Raw genomic sequence first — 27,567 nt, forward strand, 5'->3', positions numbered from 1 at the left:
GATCTTCCAGGGGGCGTGGCCAGGCCCCGCCTCTGGCCACGCCCCGTTCTAGAACCTTCGAGCAGGTTCCTGGAGCTTCCCGACTGACCCCGCCTGTTACCCTGACGTGCCCCCCTCCTAGTTGGTTATATAACGTGCCCTGTAATTCTACATGTATCACACAACCTTAAGAATTGATATCGAATGGTTGACCAATACATCCGTCACCACCAGAGCGTTCGCACAATCTCAGTGGTCCAAAGTTCAGGAGGCCAAAACAAATTCCTTGTGGGTCATTTACCATCTTGTGTGCATGTTTTTGGCAAATTTAAAGTTTGTTGCATGTCGGGAAGTACGCTAACATTTTGAACAGACACATTCACAAATGTTCCTTTTATATATATACTGTAGATGAAACAGACATTAACCTGATTGGACTATTTCTAATAATTTAATTGAACAAAAACGCATGAGGATGATGCCGTTACTGACCAAGACGATACATGCCTCTTGGTTTTCGTGGCTCTGGATCCCGAGCCAGGAAGGAGGAGGAGCCGTAGGGGTCGCGTGGTACTGCTCCGAATCAGCTCCCGATTGGGGGCTCCTCACTCGGCTCCAGATCGAGAGCCTGGAGCCAGCCTGGAGCTGAGTTACCGGAGCTGAGCGAGAGTAGAACCGGAGCCAGCAAAGCCAGAGCACTGGCAAATCTCTACTCTGGTTAATAATTACAGTACAGTCATGATTGCTCTTTCAAAAATCGAATTTCTACCATGCCAGGAGGAAACTTAACATTTTGGCATGACTTGTTTGAAGATTTGTCGATTTCTCACAAATGTCAAATTGTTTGCATGTTGAACTCCTTTCCCACCGTACGTAGGCAGCCATAATAGATAATCTATCGGTAAACTTTTACATAGCACCTCGTGTCAAGAGTTTTTTTTTACGTTCAGTTCAAAGTGTCCTGGAGCATCAGTAGTACACGTGTACATTCTACAAATTACCGTAGAAACTTTCACATTGTACCGATCACAAGTCCACTCTTTCCCAATAATGCAACACGTGTCGCGTAAGCGGAACGCGCGACAACATTGTAGCCGTGTGCGGGAACGCTGCACATCGTACAGCTGCCCGAACTTTTGAGACAGCCAACACCTTTTTGTAAAAGATTATGATCAGCCAAGTCTCCATCAAAAGCCAACCTCCACCACAGAGATTATCCCCCCGCCCCCCTCATGTCTAACACCAATGCATTTAGCATAGCCAAAGTACATGCGATCGGCAGGAATGGAGTGTCCACAGGACGACTTAAAATATTTGTAACCCCACCGCCCCAATTGTGACGTGGCCTAGAATTGTTTGGGGGTGGCAGGTGAGAACGGAGATCGTTATCGACATGGTCAATGTTGAATACTTGACGCTTGACATCTTAACTAAGTTTAACACGCAGTATGCTTTTGCGACCAATGGTATCCATAATAGAGATGTTTTGTTGGGTTAGATCGTGTAAATATAAATGTGTCGTTAAACCCACCACCACCCGACACAGCCGTGCCAATTCGTGCCAATTCGTTACTCTCTAACACAAGCGGTGTGCTGAACTAGTCACGAATTGGCATGTTAACCTGACAAACCTTGCAAATTGTCTGTGTCGGGTGGTGGCGTGTTTAACGACACATTTTATATTTACGCGATCTAACCCAAAAAGCCTGTGTGGACATAACTAGTGTTAAATATTTTCCATGTTAACACTTTAATTCGAAAACATTTTTGACGATTTATTATTACCGCTGGCTACATCATTTACAAACATTAACAAACATTCTATAAAGCAATCATTCATGAATAAGGGGTGGGGTGGTGCACAACCCGCGAATGTGCTTCGTTTTAGTTATAATATATTGACTCGTTTTTAAGCATGTAAAGGTTGTTGTTGCTGGGTTTTTTTTATCCTTTATATTAAGTTCGCTTCCTTGCTTGCGTGCTTGCGTGCTTGCTTGCTTGCTTACGACCGTGCAAATCTTTCGGTCGTTTTTTAACCCACTTCTCGTGATCCAATCGAGCTGACATTTTCCACACAGACTCGTTGTGCGTGACAATTAATTTTCGTGAAAATTTTTTTCCAAAATTTTACACTGTTTTGGGAAAAAATGTTAAATATTTAATTACCAATTGCTTAATGCTGGCAGACAATCATCTGACCCATAGGTGGCAGCCATCTCAAGCCAGAGGACGAGAGGACTCACGCATAAAAAGGATTTATAGTGAAAAACTTTGTTTTTTACGGGTTAATTTTTATTCACCTAAGACCCAGTGGATAATGTTTGAGTCATTAACTGTGAGTTATCGGTCTCGGCAAACAAATGAAGGAAGGATCTAATACAATGTCTCAGCACGTGCCAAGATTCCACGGACTTTGTTCAAAGTCAAAAATCTCCGCGCCAAAAACCCGTCGTCGCTACCTCGGCTATGACCGCTCTCAAATGCACTGCTGTGGAAAGTCTCTCTCTCTCTCTGTCTCTCTCCAAGCCGCCACGGCCTCGTCACACAATACGGCACTACTAAATACATAGGGTTTTGATGAAACAAAGTAAGTTGTACCTACTTGCCCGTGCTTAATTTGTGATTCGATTATTTGACTTCAAAAATAAATCTGGCCATGTCTCGCTACCCTCCAGAAAGGGCATCTCGCACACCCAGGGGATGCAGCGTGCACCCCCAGGTGAAAAAGAAGAACCACTGCTCCAAGCCATTTACCTGTGACCGGCGTTTGCTCAGCCACCAGTCTCGACCATTGGCCAAGGTGCCCATGCCAAGCACATGTTTCGATTTAAAGCTTTCGTGACTGCAGGAATTCATCTTCTTGGTTTTTTCGGTAAAGTCACGTAGAAGGGAAGTAATAAAATAATAAAAATAAAACAATAAAACAATTCTCTACGTGACTTTACCGAAAAAACCAAGAAGAAGCACATGTTTATTATTTCTTTATTTTAAGAGCGAGGTCTATGTATGTTGAACTTCTTTCGCGTAGCCAACCGTGCTGATCGGGGGAGTGCGGGCGGAATGACTACAAACAAAGATAAAAGACAAAGATCCCCCGTATAGCCTTAACAGACTGTAGGGGCAAGTGCTGTTAGCGAGCACCTATGAAGGCCGGAACGGTACACGAGGGGGTGGGTGGCCAGCGCCACGCCCGACCGCCTTTGTCTCCCCAGTGGCGATGTTTACACACCGCACCAGGTACTCATTTAAGGCTGAGTCGACCTAGGGGAGGCCCAGGACCGGTTCAGATAATCGTCACTGGTGTTAGCCGTGAGCGGGAATCGAACTCGGGTCGTCGGGTTCATAGCGCAGCGCGCTAACCGCTACACTACCGCTCCCCTGACTACAAACGCACACACACACACACCTGCGGATGTTTATGCTTTGAGATGTCAACTCCATCGCCTGGTATGGAGGAGGTGGTGGGTTCGATCCCGACCCTGACGCCTGCTGTATATCTGGAGTTTGCGTATCTCTCTCCCCGTGGTTTGCGTGGATTTTTCTCCGGGTCCACCGCTTTTCCCCTCCACGTTTAGAAACATGCATTTCAAGTATTTGCCTGCTATACATTTCCACGTGATAATCCACTTTGTTGAGCCATCGTGTGTGACCAGTTCGCTTCTGAAAACGAGCTACACAGCACCGTGGGCCATACCTGGTCAAATAAAAGCAACGTAGTTTAGTTTTATTTTTAAAAAAAGTACAACGTCGAGGTGTCCGTTTCTCTCGACAGCGCTGACGATCGTCAGCAGCCTCCTGTGATTTGACGTCGTCGAGCTGATCGTGAGACGGCGGTCTTCGGACGGGAAGGGTAAACTCACAAGACCCGAGGAGAGGACACGGTGACGGAGAATAGCGACCTTGTACACATTCTCTCTGACCGCGGTGGACATTGTATCGTTCGATCGGCGGTGGTGGTGGTAAAACTGTGTGTGTGGGGGAGGAGGAGGGTTAACTAGCAATGACCTTAGTTGCAAAGCAAACGCATCCAACATGTCACCACCACCTTTGCATCCAGCACCCCTCACAACCAGCCCACCTCTCTTGGGGTGTCCGTTCGTTAATCAGTCCCTCCAGAAAAACGCGGAGTTCTTTGGTGATTGTTGCGGGCAAAATCGTTGATTATGCGGCACGTTTTCTTAAAAAATGCGATGGAATATGCGGGATATTTATGCAATTTTATGCGATTAAATTGCGGGAACTTGCAAAAATTGCGGGAACTTGCAAAAATTGCGGGAACTTGCAAAAATTGCGGGAACTTGCAAAAACTGCGGTTTGATGAAAAAGAGAAAAAAAAGTGATTCCCCCAACACCCTATTCACTAGGCTACTACTTTAATGTAAAGAGTCATTTCTTATTACTTCCTATGATAAGCAAGCATACTACATCACAGAAAGTGCTGTGAATATTTAAGTTCTCATCTTGTTTTATTTCAGACCTTAACAAACAGATGGCTCAAACTTACAAAACATTGAGTCGAACAAGTTCTGTAGCTTTATAAAATGAATATGCTACAACTTCTGTAAAAATGAATAAATAAAATATTAAAAAATAAAATGTGTGCTTCCTGTTTTACAGAGGTAGCTATGCAAAATAATTTGCCCCCACTGTCATGTAACACACTGGGGAACTGCTTTGCGCGGTCTTTTGCGCTTATGTTTGTTGGCAAATGAGAAAGATTTGCGGGCTTCATCATGGTGTCATTGGCATCGCGGGGTTTGCAGCTTTTCAATGATGTCGCGTAATGAGTGACGTCACTTCATAACGTTCCCATGGCAACAGGGGAAATGGCTGCGCTTGTGTGAAGTAAACGCAACATTTTTCAACTTTCTGCTAAGATATATGTGACTTTTTGCAACGAAAATGCGGGGATTATGAAATCATGCAAGCCCGCATATTTTGCGCGCGGAAATCTGCAATTTATGCGGCGAAAGTGCGGCGTATTTTAAAAAAACGCGCCCCCCGCATAAATATGCGGACTTTGGCTGATTTTGCGTGAAATCTTGCGATCGCATAATCGCGTTTTTCTGGAGGGACTGGTTAATGTTTCACTGACGCTTTCAAGAAGCTCCTTGCGGTATTTCTGGAACCAGCGCTCTAGGTTCCCTGGTATGGGTGGAAATCAGCTGTTAGGATACAGGGGGCACACCTCCCTGCATGAGACGGGGTAGAGGGGGGGCATCATTCTGGCAGGGCAAGATTGTAATCGTTGAGCCACTCAGGGAGACGATGGGGCCAAGGGAAGATTTAGGGGGGAGACCAGCAGCGTGCCGAAAAACATGCCGTACGACCCGAAACCTCGTCGGAGAGATTACAGTATATGACCTGCCAACCCCATACTTGTGACTAATCCGTAACGCACTAAAATGCACTTAGCCGTGCACCTTACGCTACAAAAATCACTCCTCTGGAGTCCATTGTTGTTTTAGGTGTTAAAACTCACTGACCTTTACAGCGGAATTGAATGTACGGCTATTAAAACTCTGAGCTTGCACTGCACGTTGCTACTTTAGTTTCAATGACAAGAGGAATTGTGAATGATGATATCAATGGAAGTTTTTTTTTCACTTACGTTGAATTCTCGATTTGTAGTGTACATTTGGTGGACCCATGCCGACCGTGGTATATTAAATGATCTAATTTTGACGATGTACAATTGATGTAATATAAATACAAAATAACGAGCTGGATTGACAGTAAGGGCTGTAAATTCTCAGCAAAGATGCGCAGAGGCACTCTTGCGGCCGTCTGGAACGTTCTTGCGATATTAGAACGCCATTGGAAGTATGCACTTTTAATTATAGATTCAAAACTCATTTCTTTAGAACTGCTTTTCGGCTTTTAGTTTGTTGTCCTTCGACCGCACCTCCGATTAGCACGGTTGGCTACGTACAGTGCGAAAGAAGTCCAACGTGCATACATACAAAGGCTGTAAACGATGTGTGTAAGAACAATAAGTACGGTCGCCTTGTCAGTCCACTGATGGATGAGGCCCAAGACTCTTGAGTCCACGGGCATTGTTTGACCCATACCTCACCACACTGGTAATTGTTGTTGGCTGTTGAGGAAATTCCCATCGACGTGGCGTCCTCGAGTGTTGGTGTGTGTAGCATGTTGCATCGTTCGTGGTGACATGTGGAAAAAGAGCTTGATAGCTCATCGGATTCCTCCAGTGTAAATACATATTCTGATTCTGATGTTTACCCGCCCGATGCAAGCGTACGCGTGGCACTTAAGGGGATTTAAACATGCTTACAAGGACCTTTAATAACAGATTACATTTCCGAATTGCACACAAATATTGAACATCGGCGCTACTTTAAGTAATTGTTTAAATGCTAAATTCTGAGCAAGGTTACCGACGATGTTCTTGTTCAACAATTAAGAGGTTTTAATCTGTTTGAACACGGAAACCAAAGGCAAAAAAATCCTCCTAATCTGGCTTATCTGTGGAGCACGGCGAACAGAATACGTGTGTCATGAAATCTGACATTCAGCCGTGTACCTTCTCACGCACGACTTGTTCAAGAGGCAATTAAGGAGAGTCAACACCAAATGCAGATGTCATCAAAATGACGAAACGCTCCGATACTTGCATCGCCTTCGTACTGTTTCGCCTTTTGTCGTCCTGTGGTCTGACACTGGCCAGACAAGGTCACAAAGAAGGCCCTCTCTGGTGTAGACCAATCACTTTCAAAGACAATGCATCATATATTACACTGGTCAACACACTTTTTCTGGCATAAGGTATTCCAACGGTTTTAAGGTCATTTTGGGGTGCTGATTCCAGTTTTTGTCTATCACATCAGGTTTTTGAGATATCAAATATTGCATTTTTAATAAAAACTGCAGAAGAAAAATATTAAATAAATGTGGATATCTACATAAAATGATATTATAAACACACTATCCTAAAAATACAGCACCATATTTTAACACTAAAGCAGTCACTGACTCGCAACAACTTGCAATCATAAGTGACAGAGTTAATTTCTGGTGAAATCAATGAAAATGGGGTATGCCGATAGCATAAAAATGAGATATGATAGAGCAAATCTGAGACCAGATTTGGAATCAGCACCCTGAAATTAGTCTAAAACAGCTGCAAAAGTCCAGGCCAGAATTTTTTTTTGTTGACCAGTGTTATCAGAGCATGTTTGTGTTGCATGTTTGCTACAAGTGCGTGTGGTTAATGCAGACTTAAGCCTTGCAACGGTTATCTATTTGGTGTTCGAACATATTCACGCCTGCTTGATTGCCACCTGTTCTTTTTTTTTACCAAATGGACTGCATGCAGTGTATAGTTATGTGTGTGGAGACGTCAATACATCAGATCCCTTTGAATACCTTTAGAAGTGTAGTCTACATACGGACATCTCGGCTGATGTTAAGACATCTCAATCGTGCAGATCTCAGTCGCGAAACAAAACCGTCTGTTTCCGAGGGAATCAACCCGGTTTGCCAAATGGGAGGAGGAAGCGCCGCATGTGAAATTTCAGTTGAACAATGCCCTTGACGATATCATCAAAAAAAGCAATCATCTGGACCAGGTGGTCTTCATCAAAGAAGCAGGAAGGGCCCGGTGGAAGACAAAAAAAACAACACAACAGACCGATTTACTAAAAAAAAATTCAATTTTTGTTTTCATTCTCAGGTTCAAGGATGATGTCAACAAATCATCAGCTGTGCTTCCGAGTCATCACGTCGCTCCGCGGCTACATTGCCAGAGAGATGGCTCGCCGCACGATGTACAGTCGCACGCTCCCGGTTGGACCGTTCTCTGAAACGTGATTCATCTGCGAAATGTTGCACGCCCGGCTCTGACGGCCTGGTAACCCATGCGCTGTGTCCAGTTCCCAGCTGTTCCAGGTTGGAGTTGTGGATGTTAGAGCTTTGTGCAGGTTCCGTCTCAGGACGTCTTTTAAAGCCTTACATGTGAGCACGCAGTATGTTGCACTTCTTTCGCACCGTACATAACCAACCGTGCTCATCGGAGGTGCGGGGGGAAGGACAAGAAACGAGTTTTCAATCTCGATTTAAAAGTGCCCAGCTCCAGTGGCGTCCTAATATCGGAAGGAAGAACGTTCCAGACGACCGCAGAAGCGCATCGGAAAGCGCGCGATGCGGTGACCGTCTTTGTTCGGCGGCCAGCCAGAAGCCGCTGCGCTGTCAGGATGACCGGAGTGTCACGTGATGATGGTCTATGCTCCTTTACGAGACCAGCAAGCTACTGCGGTTCGTTTGTGTCAAGCACTTTGTGTGTGATGAGCGCGACCTTACGATGTGTTCATTCGGCGACCGGACCGCCAATGCAGATCAGCGAGCACTGCACGGACATGGTCGGATCTTGCAGTAATCCGAGTTGGGAAGACCTGAGTTTGGGAATATGGGGCTAGATAGTGGAGAGCGCAAAGGCGCACGGAGCGATGGCAATGATTGGAATCGCCCTGAAGGACAGAAAGAGGGAACACACAGACCGGAGGGCAAATTCTAATTAGTGGCATTGTTACATAACCCGTGAATAACAGGAAGCGGCCTTGGGCATGCAGAACTCGTGACGAAGAAGGGATGATAGCCGGTGGACAAGGGCTTAATGGTGGAGCGGCAGCACAAAGGGATCGCGCCTGAGAGTGGGATCGCCCACGAGATGGAGCGATGAGCTTTTATGTTAATTTAAGTATCATGATTATTTGATGAAGCAGGTGAGAACTCAAGAGGCCAGGATAGTCTGATTTGCCAGCGTGACCCGGATCAAGATGTCATCTCCCTCGCCTGGTATGCAGGAGGTCGGGTGTTCGATCCCGACCTTGTTTGTATATTTGGAGTTTACATGTGTCTCTCTCTCTCTCCCGGTGGTCGCGTGGATTTTTTTCTCCGGGTTCTCCGGTTTTTCCCTCCACATTTAGAAACACGCATTGAGACGATTTAGATTCTAGATTTGAAGCTTTCGTGACTGCAAGGATTCATACTCTTAGTTATTTCGGTAAAGTCACGTAGGTTAAAAAATGAAATTAAAATTAATAAAAGTAAAATAATAATATGATTAATTTTAATTTCATTTTTTACCTACGTGACTTTACCGAAAGAACTAAGAGTACGATTTAGATTATTTTGGTGCTCTAAATGACCAAGTGATGTGCCACTTTGTTGAGCTATCATTTATGGGCAGGTCGCTTCTGAAAAACAAGTTAATAGCTCAGTGGGCTTTGCCTGGCAGGATGGGCGATAGTTAAGTTGTATTTGTATGTGTGTTTGGGTGATTTGTTTACCCTTATTGTACTATGCACTACTATTATGTTTTTGTATTGTTTGTTGTTGAAACGTTTTTACCCGCCCGAACTGGACGTCTGTGAGAAAGAGCTTTCTAGCTCATCGGATTCCTCCAGTATGAATACATGTTCTGATGATTCTGAAGTTGGAGAGATGTACGGGAGCTAGATGGATTGTTGCAAGGTGAGACTCATGTAAGGGATGGGTGGTGAATTCGGGAGGTCTACATCCATCAGTAGATAGATTATGGCTACTGCTACAACTTATGGTGACCAATGCATACATCGTCACATGTGATACGTATCTCAATGTGTTATGTATCTTGAAATCCTTTCGCTCCGTATGTAGTCAACCGTGTTAATCGTAAATGCGGGAATTTTTAACCGTTTACGTGGGTCAAATAAAAAAAATACTGAAACGTCAGACCTACTTGTACCAAGTTCCCCTACGCCTAGCAAATAGAATGAAACTAAGCGAATGTGTCACAAGTGTACACTGGCGATGTTGAAATTGGCTTTTAAAAGAGATTTCACTCAACGAAGGAACACTTTAAGTGTGTCTCAACTCACATAAAGTTATGGGTACCATACCTCAAAGTTTAAGGCCCTGTTTTACAGCTGCGTAGCAAAGTCGTCGAGAGAGAGAAAAGGTAATCCGTCCTCTTTTGTGAAAATGGGCTGGGCAGCGTTTCATATTCGGCAACATCGTTAATCATTGCCAAATAATTTAGGCGCACACGTTCCAACGCTTTGCGAAACATATCACAGAGTGCACTCTTTGCGTGTTGCTATAGTATGTAAATCCGAAACTGATGTCACATGCGTGGTTATATTTATCTAAAACAGCTGATTGTCAGTCAGCGAGTCAGCCAGCCAGCAAAGCTTTTTTGTCTAATACAGGATGCGGGCGCCTCCCGTGTTTTTGCAGTGGCGGACGCGAGATGAAGCCAGAACTCGTCGTTCAGCAACGACTAAATGAATGCCTAAATCTTATTTGGGATAAGATGCACAACCAGAATAACGAGACACAGTTGGGCATATGTGACTTGGCATAAGATGACAACAACCACGGAATTGTAAAATGAGGTTTTCTTCAAAGCGCAGTCTTTTAATTAAAAAAATCATGAATAATACATTTGATTTCATTGACTTAATTCAGGCATTACACACATTTTTGCGTACGTATTATATTTACACACATGCGGGTGTACACGTCGGTCTAATGCTGTTATTACAATCTGGCAATACTGTAGCCCGTGCAGAGTCAATGTTTGTTTTTTTAAGGGGCCATTGCGGGTGGGAATAAAAGCAGGATAACGTTACATTAAAGGCACAGTAACCATTGGCTTTTGTGTACATTCGAGCCCTTTCATAAACTATAGAGCAAAGATTACAGTCAAATATTGGGCTAATGGATAGAATCGGAAAAAATCCACAACAGCATACAAATAATAATATCGGAACCAAAGCCTGTGGCAATTCACACAACACCTTTCATTGCCGATTCAATGTGTTTTAGAGGTGGCGATCAGGGCCGTTGAGACAATGGATGTTTTTTGTTGCACGTCCCAATCAGCCACCACGGCCTTGTGGGATTGCGTGTCATTCCGGCAGCATCGGTTCAACCAAGGAAAACTGAACCCGTATTTGACATCGCTAAAACCCCGTGGTTGGAGTCAGAACACCGACCCGTGGCACGTGCGTTTGTACAAACGGCAGGGGCGGTCTAAGTCGCCTCGTGGTCGGTTTGCCCTTGTTCCAGTTCAAAGGTGAAGGTTTGCTCAACACTGGAATTGCTTTGTCACGCCGCTGCTGCTGCTGGGCGGGGAGGGGAGAGCCACCTACGAGACGGAGATTAGTTCTTGTGTTTGGTCTACTCTTCCACGCTGCCCAGAAGCGTTGGAGGAGGTGGGCGTTCCCACACTTTACCGCACCGCACGCGATCTGCCGGTTGACTGAGTTGTGGTGAAACCATAATCTTGGTTCTATAAACATAAATTAAAATTACAAAATAAATTAAAAATAAAAGCAAAAACCACACTTAGACATCTGCTGGGTGTGCTGCGAACCATTGCAGGCTGATTGTGACAGCTCCCTTCGTTTCATATTATGTCATAACCACAGTGCTCTAGAGGAGCGGCAGAAGAGAAAATAAATAAAAGTTTTGCTGACTGGTTTCATGCCCGGATTCCTGTCCGCCTGCGTGGCCGGGCGTGTCCCGCTCGGAAAAAGGCGCAGGATCGTGACCCTGCTAGACGATGTTAGACACATTTATTTTGTTCGACACATTTATTTTGTTAAACACATTTATTTTGTTAGAAACCTTTATTTTGTAAGACACATTTATTTTGTTAAACACATTTATTTTGTTCGACACATTTATTTTGTTTAACACATTTATTTTGTTCAACACATTTATTTTGTTAGACACGTTTATTTTGTTAAACACATTTATTTTGTTAGACACATTTATTTTGTTCGACACATTTATTTTGTTCGACACATTTATTTTGTTCGACGCATTTATTTTGTTAGACACATTTATTTTGTTCGACACATTTATTTTGTTAAACACATTTATTTTGTTAGACGCATTTATTTTGTTCGACACATTTATTTTGTTAGACACATTTATTTTGTTAGACAAAATTTTTGTTTTGCTCGCTGGCTGGCTGTTAGTCTCGGTTTAAAATTGTGAGCGCGTTACGTTTATTGCTCTAAGCGGCAAACCGGTTTTTTTTCTTCCCAATGCGGTAACAGGTTATGCAACATTAATAGCCGCAGCAATGATCTGTTGTTGACGTGAATGTTAACAGCCTTGCACGTTCAAGATAACGAGTGAATAACAATCGCCTGAAGTGAGATCTGCCGCCTCTAAACCCTTAAACATGAACAGAAAAACGTGTATCGGCAGTAAGTAGGGAGAGCGGCGTGATGCAGCATCCTCTGTTGCAAATCCCAAGGCATCAAAGATAATCCCAAAACTCATCATCAAACAAGACAATAACAGCTCACTCTGGGTTAGCCTACATAGCTATTGAAACACGCAAAGACACAGAATCTCCCCTTTTAGCCTTTGACAGGACCGCTTAAAATATTTGTTATTTGGTCGATGGAGTGGGAATCGAACTCGGGACGCTGGGTTCACAGCAGCGCAGTGCGTTAACCACTGCGCCACCGCTCTCCACGTTGAAACGCAAAGACGAAGATCCCCCGTGTAGCCTTAACAGACTGTTGGGGCAAGTGCTGTTAGCGAGCACCTATGAAGGCCGGCACGGCACACGAGGGGGTTGGTGGTCAAACACCACGCCCGGCCGCCTTTGTCTCCCCAGTGGCGATGTTTACTACACACCGCACCAGGTACTCATTTGAGGCTGAGTCGACCTAGGGGTGGCCTAGGACCGGTTCAGGTAATCGTCACCGGTGTTGTTGGTCGTGAGCGGCAATTGAACCCGGGTCGCCGGGTTCGTAGCTCAGCGTAGCGCTAACCGCTGCACCACCGCTCCCCACAAACACACACACACACGCGATGTAAAGTTGAAATCTATTATTTTCAAATGAGTCTGCAGTTGTCCGTCGTTATTTACTTATTATATTTTTTTACGTCTATTAATGGGAACTGCGGTTTGGCCCCCACAACTGAATCCCTATCAGTCAAAGCCTTCTGGACTTTGAATACTAATGAGTTCCTATTTTACACGTTATTAACTACGTAAAAAGGATTACTACGACAACGGCGCAGTAGCGAGTGAAAAAACACCAAAATCTTTTATTTTTTGAGTGAGGTCGTGGGTAAGCGCGCTCCTAGAGAGCCGCCTTTTTGCTGACGAACACGGCGTGCCTTCGAAATGCCACGACATTTTCTGAACACAGTAATTTCCACGGGTAAGACATGAAACATTATTTTTTTGCAATCGTATCCACTGATAATTGAGAGGAAAGCATGCACGATCAGCGCCTTTTACAGCACATTACTGCGCCTAAAAGTCACGGTTCGTGCCTTAAAACTTGAATGAGCGATTGCGACATCCAAAGCAGCATCGTCGTCGTCAGTAGCTCGGGGTAGTGGGGGAGAGGTGAGGCCGTCAGTGATGGGGAGGGTGTGAGGGTGAGTGAGGGTGTGGGGGTGTGAGGGTGAGTGAGGGTGAGTGAGGGTGTGAGGGTGAGTGAGGGAGTGAGGGGGTGTGAGGGTGAGTGAGGGTGTGTGAGGGTGTGGGGGTGAGTGATGGGGAGGGTGTGAGGGTGAGTGAGGGTGTGAGGGTGTGAGGGTGAGTGAGGGTGTGTGAGGGTGTGGGGGTGAGTGAGGGAGTGAGGGTGAGTGAGGGAGTGAGGGTGTGTGAGGGTGAGTGAGGGTGTGAGGGTGAGTGAGGGTGAGTGAGGGTAGTGAGGGTGAGTGAGGGGGTGAGGGTGAGTGAGGGTGTGAGGGTGAGTGAGGGTGAGTGAGGGTGAGTGTGTGAGGGTGAGTGAGTGTGTGAGGGGGTGTGGGGGTGAGTGAGGGAGTGAGGGTGAGTAAGGGTGTGTGAGGGTGAGTGAGGGTGTGAGGGTGAGTGAGGGTGAGTGAGGGTAGTGAGGGTGAGTGAGGGGGTGAGGGTGAGTGAGGGTGTGAGGGTGAGTGAGGGTGAGTGAGGGTGAGTGTGTGAGGGTGAGTGAATGTGTGAGAGGGTGTGGGGGTGAGTGAGGGTGTGAGGGTGAGTGAGGGTGAGTGAGGGTGTGAGGGTGAGTGAGGGTGTGAGAGTGAGTGAGGGTGTGTGGAGGTGGGTGAATGGGTGAGTGAGGGAGTGTGGGTGAGTAGATTGGTCAGTGGGGGTGGGTGGGTGAGGGTGGATGGATGGGTGAGTCAGGGTGGGTGAGTGAGGGTGGGTGGGTGAGTGGATGGGTGGATGGGTGAGTGAGGGTGGGTGGATGAGGGTGAGTGAGTGAGGGTGGGTGGGTGGATGGGTGAATGAGGGTGGGTGGATGGGTGAGTGAGGGTGGGTGAGTGAGGGTGGGTGGGTGAGTGGATGGGTGAGTGAGGGTGGGTGGATGAGGGTGAGTGAAGGTGGGTGGGTGGGTGGGTGAGGGGGTGAGGGTGGGTGGGTGGGTTAGGGTGGGTGGATGGGTGAGTGAGGGTGGGTGGGTGAGTGGATGGGTGGATGAGTGAGGGTGGGTGGATGGGTGGGTGTGCGTGGGTGGATGGGTGAGTGAGGGTGGGTGGGTGAGTGAGGGTGGGTGGGTGGGTGAGTGAGGGTGGGTGGGTGAGTGAGGGTGGGTGGGTGGGTGAGTGAGGGTGTGAGGGTGAGTGAGGGTGAGTGAGGGTAGTGAGGGTGAGTGAGGGGGTGAGGGTGAGTGAGGGTGAGTGAGGGTGAGTGAGGGTGAGTGTGTGAGGGTGAGTGAGTGTGTGTGGGGGTGAGTGAGGGAGTGAGGGTGAGTGACGGGAGTGAGGGTGTGTGAGGGTGAGTGAGGGTGTGAGGGTGAGTGAGGGTGAGTGAGGGTAGTGAGGGTGAGTGAGGGGGTGAGGGTGAGTGAGGATGTGAGGGTGTGAGGGTGAGTGAGGGTGAGTGAGGGTGAGTGTGTGAGGGTGAGTGAATGTGTGAGGGGGTGTGGGGGTGAGTGAGGGTGTGAGGGTGAGTGAGGGTGAGTGAGGGTGTGAGGGTGAGTGAGGGTGTGAGAGTGAGTGAGGGTGTGTGGAGGTGGGTGAATGGGTGAGTGAGGGAGTGTGGGTGAGTAGATTGGTCAGTGAGGGTGGGTGGGTGAGGGTGGATGGATTGGTGAGTCAGGGTGGGTGAGTGAGGGTGGGTGGGTGAGTGGATGGGTGGATGGGTGAGTGAGGGTGGGTGGATGAGGGTGAGTGAGTGAGGGTGGGTGGGTGGATGGGTGAATGAGGGTGGGTGGATGGGTGAGTGAGGGTGGGTGAGTGAGGGTGGGTGGGTGAGTGGATGGGTGGATGGGTGAGTGAGGGTGGGTGGATGAGGGTGAGTGAAGGTGGGTGGGTGAGTGAAGGTGGGTGGGTGGGTGGGTGAGGGTGGGTGGGTGGGTGAGGGTGGGTGGATGGGTGAGTGAGGGTGGGTGGGTGAGTGGATGGGTGGATGAGTGAGGGTGGGTGGATGGGTGGGTGTGCGTGGGTGGATGGGTGGGTGGGTGAGTGAGGGTGGGTGGGTGAGTGAGGGTGGGTGGGTGAGTGAGGGTGGGTGGGTGGGTGAGTGAGGGTGGGTGGATGGGTGGGTGGGTGAAGCGAGGCTGAGTGGGCGTGTGTTGATCGAGGGTCGTGGCTACCCCGCGGGCTGGGAATGACAGTGGCGCTGATGGTGATGTCGTTCAGTCCTCTCTCAGCAGTGTGGTGGTGTGGCAGTGAAACATTTGTTTGGCTTCGTTATCGCGATCCGCGGCTGTTCGGAGAGAGCTCGAGAGGAAGTGGGAGGGGGGTGAGCTGGAGTGAGCGTGGCGCCGTGCTAAGAGTCGTGCTGGATACTTTAAGACCCCGCTACGAACTCCCAACACGTGTCCCGGACTCATCCTGAACCAGCAGCAGCAGCAGGAGCAGCATCAGACTCCTCGATTATCGCCACCGGATCAGGTAAGTCCACGGGTCATTCGTTCGGCGCGATCCACGTACAAATACAGCAGCATTGAAGAAGTAACAACAACGCAGTCGTTTTATGGGGTTTTTTTTCGTAACACAGTTTTTGCTGAGCCATATACATGGCCTAAGGGCCCAACTCGTCAAGCGATAGGCAACAATGAGCACTGTCAAATCGGCATTTATGCACGCGTTAGCGGGTCAATTGTTTGAATAGAGAAAAGTTACTGTTCTAGGAATGATAGATTTAAAAAAAAACCCACAATATTTGTGAACGCAAATCCTCTCTTCACACGACTTCCCACCAAATTAAATCGGCTGTGTTGACGTTAGCCCGTGGTGTGGTGGCTATGCACGTGGCCTGCCAGCCAGCACTGTGGAGACTTAAGGTTGGTGGATCACTCAAGTGTTGTGAAACTCCCTTCCCGTGGATGGGCGTCGACGATAAGCCATAACCCTGGCTTTGGCCACAAGACGGCGGTCCGGCAACCATGCGGACTCACCACCAGTTCCATCTGTCTGTACGCACGGGGGATAGAGTGTTACCCCCTCGCTCGCACGCGCGTGCTTTATCGGGGTGCTCCGGTTTCCTCCAACTTGTACAAACACGCATTTATTAGTCGATGACAAATTCGTAAGTAGAGGGCCGCAGAGCTTGGGCAATTGTCTGTAGCGCCGCCTCTTCCTCGCCCGCGCCTCTCAGTCCTTTCTCTTTGTTCAGAGAGTCAGCGAATACTTGATACACTTCTTATCACATAGCCCGTCTTGTGCTTAGGAATTTAAATCATGCGGTAAGCTGAAAAGCGGAGTGCTTTTTTTTAATCTGCGAATGGATCACCCTGCGTATCATCAAAATGTAACCTCTCTGTGGTTGCGAGAACATTTGCATATTGACATCCTTCTGTGTGTGCTGGAACGCGTGTAACTTTGGTTCAGCGCCACGTGAGATGTAGTCACCCTTACCAGTAGCTTGGACGCAGGATTTCACGACCCGCATTACCGCTGCTCATACAACTGTTGCAGCGTTGTTCAAGTATGCGTGTAGGGAAACTGATGTGTGATCGCGTGACGCATTTACATGCCAAGCAATGTTCTGAAGTCGCAATGAATGGTTGCCGTCTGGCCGTGTGAGTAACATGACTGTCAACCCCTGATCAGACCTTATTAGTCACCCTGTTCCCCTTATAAATCCCAACGTGAATCCTACAATGTCCAATCGCAAGGGAGAAACACAAACAAAGATACAAAACATTTTTTGCCCGTAGTGAAACGGCCGTACGTCGTATGGACCTGAACGCGTAATTTCCCTGTACAAGAATACGGGGTAAACCGTCTGGGTTGACAGCTATTGAGTGAGCAATACCTTCTTCAACGTTAGCCCACGGTACATTGTAACGACCACGCGCATGTAGACCATACCAAAGGAAAGTCCATAAACTCGATAATGAAATGCTCTGCTGACTTTACACAATCCGTAATCTTACTTGCACTTTCCCGTAAGAAAGTGTGCACGGGACGTGTACATTAATACAAGTACGGTGTTCAATTATGTGACGGAGGAGGCGCTCTGAAAGTGTGTGTCTTTAAAACGTGTTACCACCCGCAATAACCAGTACACATTTGGCGATGTGTGTGTACAGTTTTTGCCACATTGGGTAAGAGCCATTGATATATTTTCATCACACACGTAGAAGCTTGCGTCGATGTTCACGTCGATTGTTTTTTAATTGAGACTTGATCACGCGTCGTTAATAATGCGGCAACGAGGAGGTCTTTACGCCTCTCCACGTGCTATTTCCTTTCTCAAAAACGCCTTCCGTTGAGCTCTGTCCACGATATTCAGAGAGAACGTCGCACGGAGACACTGCCATCCGGCATCCGAAGTGTTTAAAATTAATTCTAGATTTGAAGCTTTCGTGACTGCAAGGATTCATACTCGTAGGTCTTTCGGTAAAGTCACGTAGGTAAAAAATGAAATTAAAATTAATAAAAAATAAAATAAAAATCACAACGTTTCGGAGGCAACACAAGTCTCCGTCATCAGGTGGGACCGTCACAGCCAGATTTGCTGCATCAAGTACCTACGTGACTTTACCGAAAGAACTAAGAGTATGTTTAAAATTACTTAATGCCCTCTACAATCGTATGATTGTTACACCGTGTCATGGATTAATTGATTCAAGAAACACAATGGCACGGTTTTGCTCCACAGCTAATGTCAGCCCGACGATATAGTTTCGTTCCCTTTCAAAGAATGCATAAAAAAAGACATCTGTTGGTTACACCGTTTGTGAATCGCCCGCAACTATCATTCTTTCGTGCGTCGTAAAACCTCGCTCGTGACAGGCGGTCTCAAAGGTGAAATCGCACAAACCATTTCACATCGTCAATAGTCTCACCATGAACTTGACCCGTGCCTGCTCGCCAAACATAATTTGGCTCCCTAATGGTCGCCAATTAACCGTCTGTCTAAATCATTTGGTATTTGCCGTCCATTTCAATATATCAACCCCCTTAACATCTCAACTTTCAGCCATCTCAGTTGCCAACCATCTCAATTACAATATCTGACCTGTCAATCGTTCCTATTGTTACCCCCCCCCCACCACCACCACCCTCTTAGCGGACTACCCAAATGGGTGTTTGAAACATTACGCGGGTGCCAGAAATGACACCGCTTCTTCCCTGTCTGTTCCGTGTACTCACTGCCTCGGTGTGTCGAGCGCCACAAGCACGGGTTTAGATATCATCTCCTCGGAGTAGCAAAACTACTTTTTGTAGAGGTGTGGCGTAACCACGACCCAGCAAGTGTAATAATTGTACAAGGTGATGTTTGTTTTGCCTTTTTCAAAGCCTGCTTATCTCCGGCTTAAACCGCCGTCTCTCTCTCTCTCTCTTATCTTGCACTGTCAATGTTCCAAAGATGCGCCCCCCGTATACACCGCACACAATTGTCAAAAACACCACTGCCAATTGTATCACTTGTGCATCCTTAACTTATGAAAATCAAATCGGCCAAATGCTTAGGGCCACTACAAAGTTTCCGACTGTGTGCATTGTGTAAACTCTGCACGCCAGCCTTGCGCAACCAGCATGACTAACTGTGTCTTGAGTTAGGCCAAGTACATATCTATATATCTATTTTAAAATAGCAATTTCGCTTCTGTATCATCAGCCTTTAGATTACCCTTTTAAGTGTTGTTTCGTCCTCTGACTAAGGAATATTTGCTATTTCACCCGACTGACAATGTTGTTTTCAGCAGAGGTAAACATGGAGCATAGAAACACACGTGTGTGTACTGTACCTCTATACTGTATAAAACATTTAGGCTTGGAAGATATAAATAGTACAGCATAAGCAAGCAAAGTATTATTTCAGCTGGCAATGGCGTATTACGGCATCGATCATTGTCAGACATGGTCAGTCCACACTACTGGTTGAATACCTTTGCCAAACTACCCTCTTACATCTCTTGCGATCCTTATCTGTGTCGTTGTGCTCCGTCTACCACATCTGAGCTGATTTTGTCGCTCCATCTCCCCAGTTAACGCCCTCTGGGACGCCTTTTGACTTGTTTGTCTATGGCTCGTTTTAATTCATTTGCTCCTTGACTTCCCTTCCAGCAATGTGTCCCCCCAAGTCCACTTTACTTTCAAGTTTGAATTGTCACATTGTAACATTAACCGGTGTCTTCTCAAATTCACGCATTCCTCTTTGCACCACTCAATGTAATGTCAAGAGCGTGCCCACCTCAACGTTTCTTTGCGCACTTTTCAGCGCGCTTGATTTTTTTTTCACATGCATGATTCTGAACCAAGCGTCAGGAAATGTACAAAACTTACGAAAGTTTTTCTTTGGTTATTAAGGTGCAGGCACACTGGAACGTTACTTTTCGTTATCAAGTTCTGTTTTCTAAAAAGCACTCCAACCTGATTCAACCCGCATCCTTTCATCATTGTGTTTACGGTCCGCTTTAAATAATCTATTAACTAAACTATTAAACGATTTTTTATTTATTTTGCAGGTGAGGTCCACTGAGCAATACAGCTCTTTTCCAGAAGCGACCTGGTGACAAGTGATAGCCACAACGAAGTGGCTTATCATGTGGAAATTCATAGCAGTCAAATACTCTAAACGCGTGTTTCTAAATGTGGAGGGAAAACCAGGAGTGCAGGGAGAAAAATCCACGCGACCACGATGAGAACACTCCAAATAAACAGGCGTCATGGTCGGGATCGAACCCGACCTCCTGTATACCAGGCGAGGTAGTTAACATCTCTCCTTTTTATCATGTGTGTGGCGGTGTAAAGTGTGGGTGGCTCCCACCGCTTTCCAAGACGTCGGTTCGATCCCTCCCCCCCTCCCTGTGCGCACGCGTACTTTTACCCCCCCCCCCACACCGAATCCTATAGAACGGCCGAAATTTAATCCACGCAGAAACGATGAAGAATTAATAATATGAACGTGTTTAAGCAAACAGATAGTCCACCGCCGGACTATCTAACTCAGTTGAAGGCCAATGTAGATAAATTATTATCGAGGCTTCACCTCCCGCCCCCCGTTTCCTATGCGTACGCACATTGTCAGTAGACCCCCCATAGGCAAGCTACGCATTTGGGTTAACCCCCTCTCCTCCCTCCATGCGTACGTACTGAATGGATGGCCCCTTAAGGAAGCGCTTCGTGGCGTTATGCATGAAGGACCGCCGTCTCGAATTCGCCACAGTGCACTGCGGCTCTTGAAATGTAAAGTTTTTTTTAATCGGCTTAACAAAAAGGTCTCTTAAATTTCGATTTAAAGCTTTCGTGACTGCAGGGATTCATCTTCTTGGTTCTTTCGGTAAAGTCACGTAGAATGGAAATAATAAAATAATAAAAATAAATTCTAATATATTATTATATTATAATATAAGTTTATTATATTATTTTATTATGTTGTATTTTTTTATTGTATTATTTCCATTCTATGTGACTTTACCGAAAGAACCAACAAGAAAAAAGGTCTCTTGTTATTTTGGTTGCCGGCCGCCTTGAGGCCTCTAGAGGGCCCTCCACTGGAGGCCCTTTCTCCAGCGGTGGCCTCATGAAGCAAAGCGATATCAGGGCTGCATCGATACTTTTTCCAAACTTGGTGACGACCCATGGATCTCCGGGGATAATTTATGGGGGGGGGGGGAATGAAAGGGGACGCAGGTGGTGAAATATGCGAAAAGGAAATCACATTTTATCTTTGGCGATTGAACACCAAGGTCGTGAGTTCCAATTTGCACTTGTATAAGCAAACCGAATGATCCACGCAATCAGCCTTGCGCAATCATCTGTTAGACATTTGCCACGTTCAGGGCACCCGTGACGTGGCACTCCAAAGCGCTGCTGTGCAAACGAACCTTATGGCGGGACCCCGGGGTCTCGAATCAACGGAAGTCAAAATCGTAATCAATTAATTTAAAATTTTGGCGACTCCGTCCCACCGCGCACATAAACGCCGTGACCCGCCTGGCGCGGATCGTTCTGTTGTCACGTGGTGTCCAAGCGCAGTGGCGAGGACGAATGCGCACAAGAGCTGAACAAGCGAATGCACTCCATGCTCGGGTATGGGCAGGATCATAAGTCAAAGCTGCTCAAACTGCCTCCACGACTTAAATCCTTTATTTGTCACTAGCTGTCCTACCCGGCTTCGCCCGGGACTTGGATTCAACACGCCCGGTGACGTTCACACACAACACACCAGTTACTTGTTTGAGGCTGAGTCGACCTCGGAGAGGCCCAGGACCGGTTGAAATAATCGTCACCGGTGGTGGCCGTGAGCGGGAATCGAACTCGGGTCGCCGGGTTCGTAGCGCAGCGTAGCGCTACCCGCTACACTACAATGCGTTACGCTTCCACGTGCGCGGGTCACGTGACAGATTTGACGTCACAGCTCACTTGCCGTGCAAAAAATATCTGCATTATTGAGCTCCCCCCCCCCCCCAAAAGTGTATTTTTATAATTTTTGCATGGTGTACAGTCTGGAAAGTACCCACATGGCAAATTTGCAGTTTGTTGCATGTCGGGAAGTACGCTAAACATTTTGAACAAACACACATATTCACAACTTTGCCTTCTATATATATGGAGATAACGGTATTCATAAAACAGTGAAACTGCTCTCTTATCTTCATTATTATTTGTGACCGACCAATGCCTGCAGCCAGGATCAATCGATGACAATCCTTTTACCTGCAGATAGGTGTTTTTTGCGGTTAAGCCATAGTCCCCACATACCGCTCGTATCAATGCAGATAAGAGGAGCGGCGACCCACTACTCTGTAGAGTAACATTGGTATAAACGCTTGTTACAATATGAACAGCGCATTGAAAACGCGTACTATTTTATGTCCTGTTTACAAAGTGTGTTCACAAATCCACACTGAGAAACAGGATGATTGACAAGAGGGGTGTAAATTATTTTTTCGATAGTGTATCTAGTTTTCAGTTTTAAAGTCCAATGTTTCTCAAGACAACACTTGCCACCATCCTTCAAACCCATTGGTGAAAAAAGAGCAAAGTTTTTGTTTACATTATAATGTTTATGTGAGAGCCGGGGGCTTATGGGACCCCGGGGTCCCACCATAAGGTTCAATTGTCCACCAGGCCGAGCACAAACCCCGGACGGTGTCCCCGTGGAAATTTCCATTTGCCGGATCTCAGGACCCCCCCTCTCGTCAGCGGGATCACGGTGGCCAAGTAAGAGAGTAGTCGGTGAATCGCGTTAATCTTCACGAACAAGTGGAGGCATCCGGCTCAGCAGCCATTTGTTTAATCCGTCGAAGGATAGGGCCACTCGATGTGCGTTCAAGGTGAAGCCCCTGTTCAGACGAACAATATACTCTTAGTAAAACCCCAACAGTATGAATCCTTGCAGTCACGAAAGCTTCAAATCTAGACGAACAATACTTTTGTCCGTGCGCGCGCGCGGTCCTAGCGTCGCCATGGCGTAAAATGTACCGGCTGATGTCGCCTTGTCCTTGAGCAGAGCTTGCAGATGTAACGTAGGCTTGAAGGGCGATTCTTAAAAAGCAGCCACATTACGAATCGGCAGAGTGATTGCCGTTTGTTGATGGGCGCTGTCAACCGACGAATCCTCGCCACAACAACGGCTCAAATTTGCGCCACTCGCAATGAGCTTAAAATGTTTGTGTGCGATGCAGACAAAAACTAAAAATTGTACGACGCTCTCACCGCTCGTTTGCCTTTCAAGAAATAATTTTTCTTCAAAAGAAATGTATCGTTTCATTTATTTCCAAGATGTTAGTTCTCGATTTAAAGCTTTCGTGACTGCAAGGATTCATATTTTTGTTTTTTTCGGTAAAGTCACGTAGAAGGGAAATAATAACATAATAAAAATAAAACATAAAATGAAATTCTCACGACGTTTCGGCCACAACGCAAGCAGCCGTCATCAGGTGAAGAACAGGGCTGTCTTTCCGAAAGTCGTGAGAATTTTATTTTATTATGTTTTACTTTTATTATTTCCCTTCTCGTGACTTTACCGAAAGAACCAATAATATGTGAGTTCTCATAACGTTTAAACCCTGGTGCAAAAAAACTAATAGCCACTTTATAGCCAAACTCACATGGCATGGGAAGGTGTGAAGGTCTGGTTCTTGAAGTGCTGCTCATACCGAGTAAAGACCATTTCAGTCTTCGCTTTGATGTACGGTATTCAAAAGCACCTGCTCACACATACACCTACTTGCGCGGCTATGTGAATATTTAAACACACTCCCACTCACACCTCACACGCAAGGTACATTTGTACGGTATATATTAATAAATTCGTGCATCTGTACCCACACACTCGTCACATGGTTATGATGTATGTATGTCTGTTGAACTTCTTTCGCACCGTACGTAGCCAACCGTACTTATCAGAATCGGTGGTGCGGGCAGGAAGGACAACAAACTAAACACATTAAACGGATTGTGCCACAAGTTTCACTTCTCACGCTCTGCCTTTTGTCTTGCTCTTGACACGCGCGGCAGTGGCGGTGGCAGTGGCGGTGGCGGTGATGATGATGATGCTGTGTTGGAGGGAATTGCAACGGTTCACAGCGTGACGTTGATCTTCTTGGTTCTTTCGGTGAAGTCACGTAGAAGGGAAGTAATAAAATAATAAAAATAAAACATAATAAAATAATTCATACGACGTTTCGGCCACAACGCAAGCAGCCGTCCTCAGGTGAAGAAGCTGGAGTCTGCCCAGTACTTTGCTCGGTATCCCGAACCAGGAAGGCGTTGCAGTATTCGAGTGGGGATAACACAAAAGTCAGCGGGTGACTGGAAGCGATGCATTCTTGAAGTATTTCTTAGGTGGAAAAAGGACATTCTAACCACCTTAGATATGTGTGTGAGGATAATGACTGGTCAAACTGAACACCGAGGTTTCTGACCTCCCGCGTGGGACTGACTTCGTGACCATCAATCAACAAACGAGGCGAACCAGTTTTAGAAAGATGCTGAGGGGAGCCGGTAAAAATGCCTTTGGTCTTTAGTAGCACAAAGTTTTGGCGCAACCATGAATTCACTATTGTTAGTGATGCAGATAGCGCGGAAGATTCTGTTGCATAGTCTGGTCCTCACCAGATATACATTTGAGCATCATCTGCATCGCAATGGTAGGATAAGCCAAGATGTTGGAGCAGTATACCCAATGGTGCCATGTAGATGCTTTAAAGTGACGGGCCAAGCACAGATCCCTGCGGTAGACCACAGAGAACCGGTCTAATTGGTGACTTGAAGCCATCCTTTGTGACGAAGTACGCGTTTTGTCAGTCCTTTGCCGGATGAGGGCCTCCCCCCGCTCCGTCTTGGTCATGGCAAATTCCTCGACCAAACGTTTGCCGCTGATTGCCAGGCTGGGTTCGCGAAGGGGCAGCGAGACAGCAATCTAGTCGGCACCGGCGCAGACGCGCCACTCACCACGGAGGTTACATAGCCGTGGCCAGGGATTGGCCGCAAGTCGCTGGGTTCACCTGCGAATTTCACGAACCTCTGCGCCATCGCCGCCTTACATCCTCGGCGGTGGTGGTTGTGTTGCTAAATATTGGGCAAGGCGTTTTGCAAGTGGCTTAAAGGGAAATACATTTCATCTCAAGAAACCTTTAAACAGTTTTCAAATAACCTGCCTGCCTTTGGCAATTGGTGTTTGTTATGCATATTTAAAGCTGGCAAATGTCACGAAATGGGTGTGTTAAATGGGCTTTTAATCCCAGATTAAACAAGCAACTTTGCGGACTGCTTTTTTATATAATTAATTTCAACAAAGGAAGCTTTGTGAAGGAGTTGGTTCAATGTTTGTTATTCACACAAACAACCCACGTCTTTCTTCCCATTACCTAAATAGATGTACAAACATTAGTTTGCCCCTTTCGGCAACATTAAAGATCAGCACATTCACCTGTAATGTATACGTGGCCTTTTATTGGTGACTCGTAATCGATATGGAGCATTTGTGTGAATTGCCGTATCTACGAACCATCCAAAAGGACACAGATCGGAGAATGTCTGTAGGTTAGAGAATAGTCAGGTGGCTTGGGCAGGACGTGTCACTGTCCACGTACGTATGTTGAACTTCTTTTGCACCGTACATCGCCAACCGTGCGGGAGTAAGGACAAACCTTGAAGGATGACGGGCAGTGGCCAAGACTCGTGGAGCAGCCAAAAGGTGGAGAGCATGCGCAAGAGGATGTCGACCACAGAGGTGGATCGATCGCTACATCGCAGGGCCGCGAGGGACGGCTGGCTTGGAGAGGCCTTCATCCAGCAGTGGATTTAACATGGCCGATAATGTGTCTAGTGACAACTTCGCAAACACCACCACCACAATGACTTTTTCTTTCTCCGTATGGCTGATGCAGATGCAGAGCAACGGCGACAATTTCACATTCAGCTGGTCAAGCCAGATAATCGCGCCAGGAGCCAGCGGAGTGCATCATCGCTGTGACGTCTCCTTCGTATTTGTGGATGGGGGCATTGCGTCGTTATACGTCGTACGGTCTGTGCTGGATGATCACAGTCGCACACGACTACTGAATAATTGTAATTTTCCTATTTGTGCATCAGGTGTCCGCGTCCCCAATGGTGTATGCAGTAGATGCGGTTTAGGGTGGACCATGAGCTTCGTTGGAGTACAAACCCAGGAATCTTGTGCGTTGTGTCTTTCACAAAAAGGTGTTTGTTTATGACTTCTATTGAACGTCATTCATCTCTCGAGGGTTCATCGCGGTTGAGCTCCTCACCATTACAGTACTTTTGCCTGAGCCTGTGAATGGTACACAAGACAGCAGCAGACCTCTATGGGTTGCTGTTGGTCTTTTTAGCTTCAGGTCATTTTCTGGGGTCAGGTCTTTCCCTTGGTTGCTGTGTTACGGTCACACGCTCTATGAAGTGTAACGTAGCCCTATTAGAACGGCTTGGGCTTCTGATAAACGTTTGTTGATTGCACGCTTGCGTAAATTGTATTTGTGTTAGGGTGTTGTGTGTACGTGTATGGGTGTGCTCAAAGGTAGACATATTTAATCAGTAACTTAGCCACAACTGAACATTTGTTGCGCAAGTTTAACGGAAGTATTGGCATCATCGGCAGGCATTGGGAATTCACACTCGTTATTGCGTTTACAATGCCTTTTTAAATCTCACACATTGCCACAGACGCAAACCAAAGACAAACATCCTCCACGTATAGTCTATACCAGGGGTCGGCAACCAAAATAACAAGAAGAGCCATTTATATCCAATTCGGTACAAAATTCAGTATTTCAAGAGCCGCAATGCATCTGAGTACATACTGTACATACGTACATATTGTCAAGAAGCAGCCCGTAAAGAGCCGCATGCGGCTCCGGAGCCGTAGGTTGCCGACCCCTGGTCTATACAGACTGTTGGGACAAGTGCTGTTAGCGAGCATCTATGAAGGCCGGCACGGCACACGAGGGGGTCGGTGGCCAGCACCGTCCACGGCCGCCTTTGTCTCCCGAGTGGCGATTTTTTTTGTTTGTTTTACACATCGCACCAGGTACTCATTTGAGGCTGAGTCGACCTAGGGAAGGCTCACGACCGGTTCAAATAATCGTCAATGATGATGTTGATTGGCCGTCAACGGGATTCAAGCTCGGGCCCTGGGTTTCGAAGCGCAGCGCGCTAACCGCGACACTACCGCTCCCCACACACACTTATTGCCACATGCACTTATTGCCACACGCACACACAAACAAGCAAGAATTGCTCCAGCATAGCATGGCTAAGATGACGTCACGCACCTGGGGGGGGGGGGGTCAGACATTTGTGACGATGTGTGACGAGGGGGGGGGTCAAAAATCGTCCAAAATCGCCTGACGTCATTTATGGACGCCCCCTACGGCAAAGCATCTTCGCTATGGTACGGCAGTGTTAAGATGAATAAATACTAAAAGCCAGAAGGGTGTTTGACTAAGCTGGGGCATGTTGTTCCAGCTTTCATGCAATTGTGCAATTACGCCCGCGGGACATTGCCTCTGGATTCCCACTTTCAGGGAAGCCTTCGAAGCAACTACGTCGTGTACAGGTGCGGCGTTGCCCGAAAGAACTTATATAAGATATATAGGTTTGTGAACTCAAATTGATGCAATTGTCAGAGAGAGAGAGATGATGCAATTTTTTTTGGGTGGGGCAGCCAAATAGCCTGGCCTGTGATGCGTCTCCCAC

The 27,567-nt window shown here is 46.8% G+C and overlaps 1 protein-coding gene across 1 annotated transcript in view; it reads left to right on the forward strand.

Annotated features, from left to right (window-relative positions):
- The first annotated feature begins 15,571 nt into the window (after positions 1–15,571).
- Positions 15,572–27,567, forward strand: part of LOC144935191 (CMP-N-acetylneuraminate-beta-galactosamide-alpha-2,3-sialyltransferase 1-like) — a 60,053-nt gene continuing 48,057 nt past the window's right edge. Inside the window, exon 1 of the mRNA XM_078861671.1 lies at positions 15,572–15,840. The gene's annotated coding sequence lies outside the window, so the exon portion shown is untranslated. The remainder of the gene's footprint in view (positions 15,841–27,567) is intronic.

This window comes from Lampetra fluviatilis, chromosome 12 (genome assembly GCF_964198595.1).
Source record: "Lampetra fluviatilis chromosome 12, kcLamFluv1.1, whole genome shotgun sequence".
In the NCBI taxonomy this organism is placed as follows: domain Eukaryota; kingdom Metazoa; phylum Chordata; class Hyperoartia; order Petromyzontiformes; family Petromyzontidae; genus Lampetra; species Lampetra fluviatilis.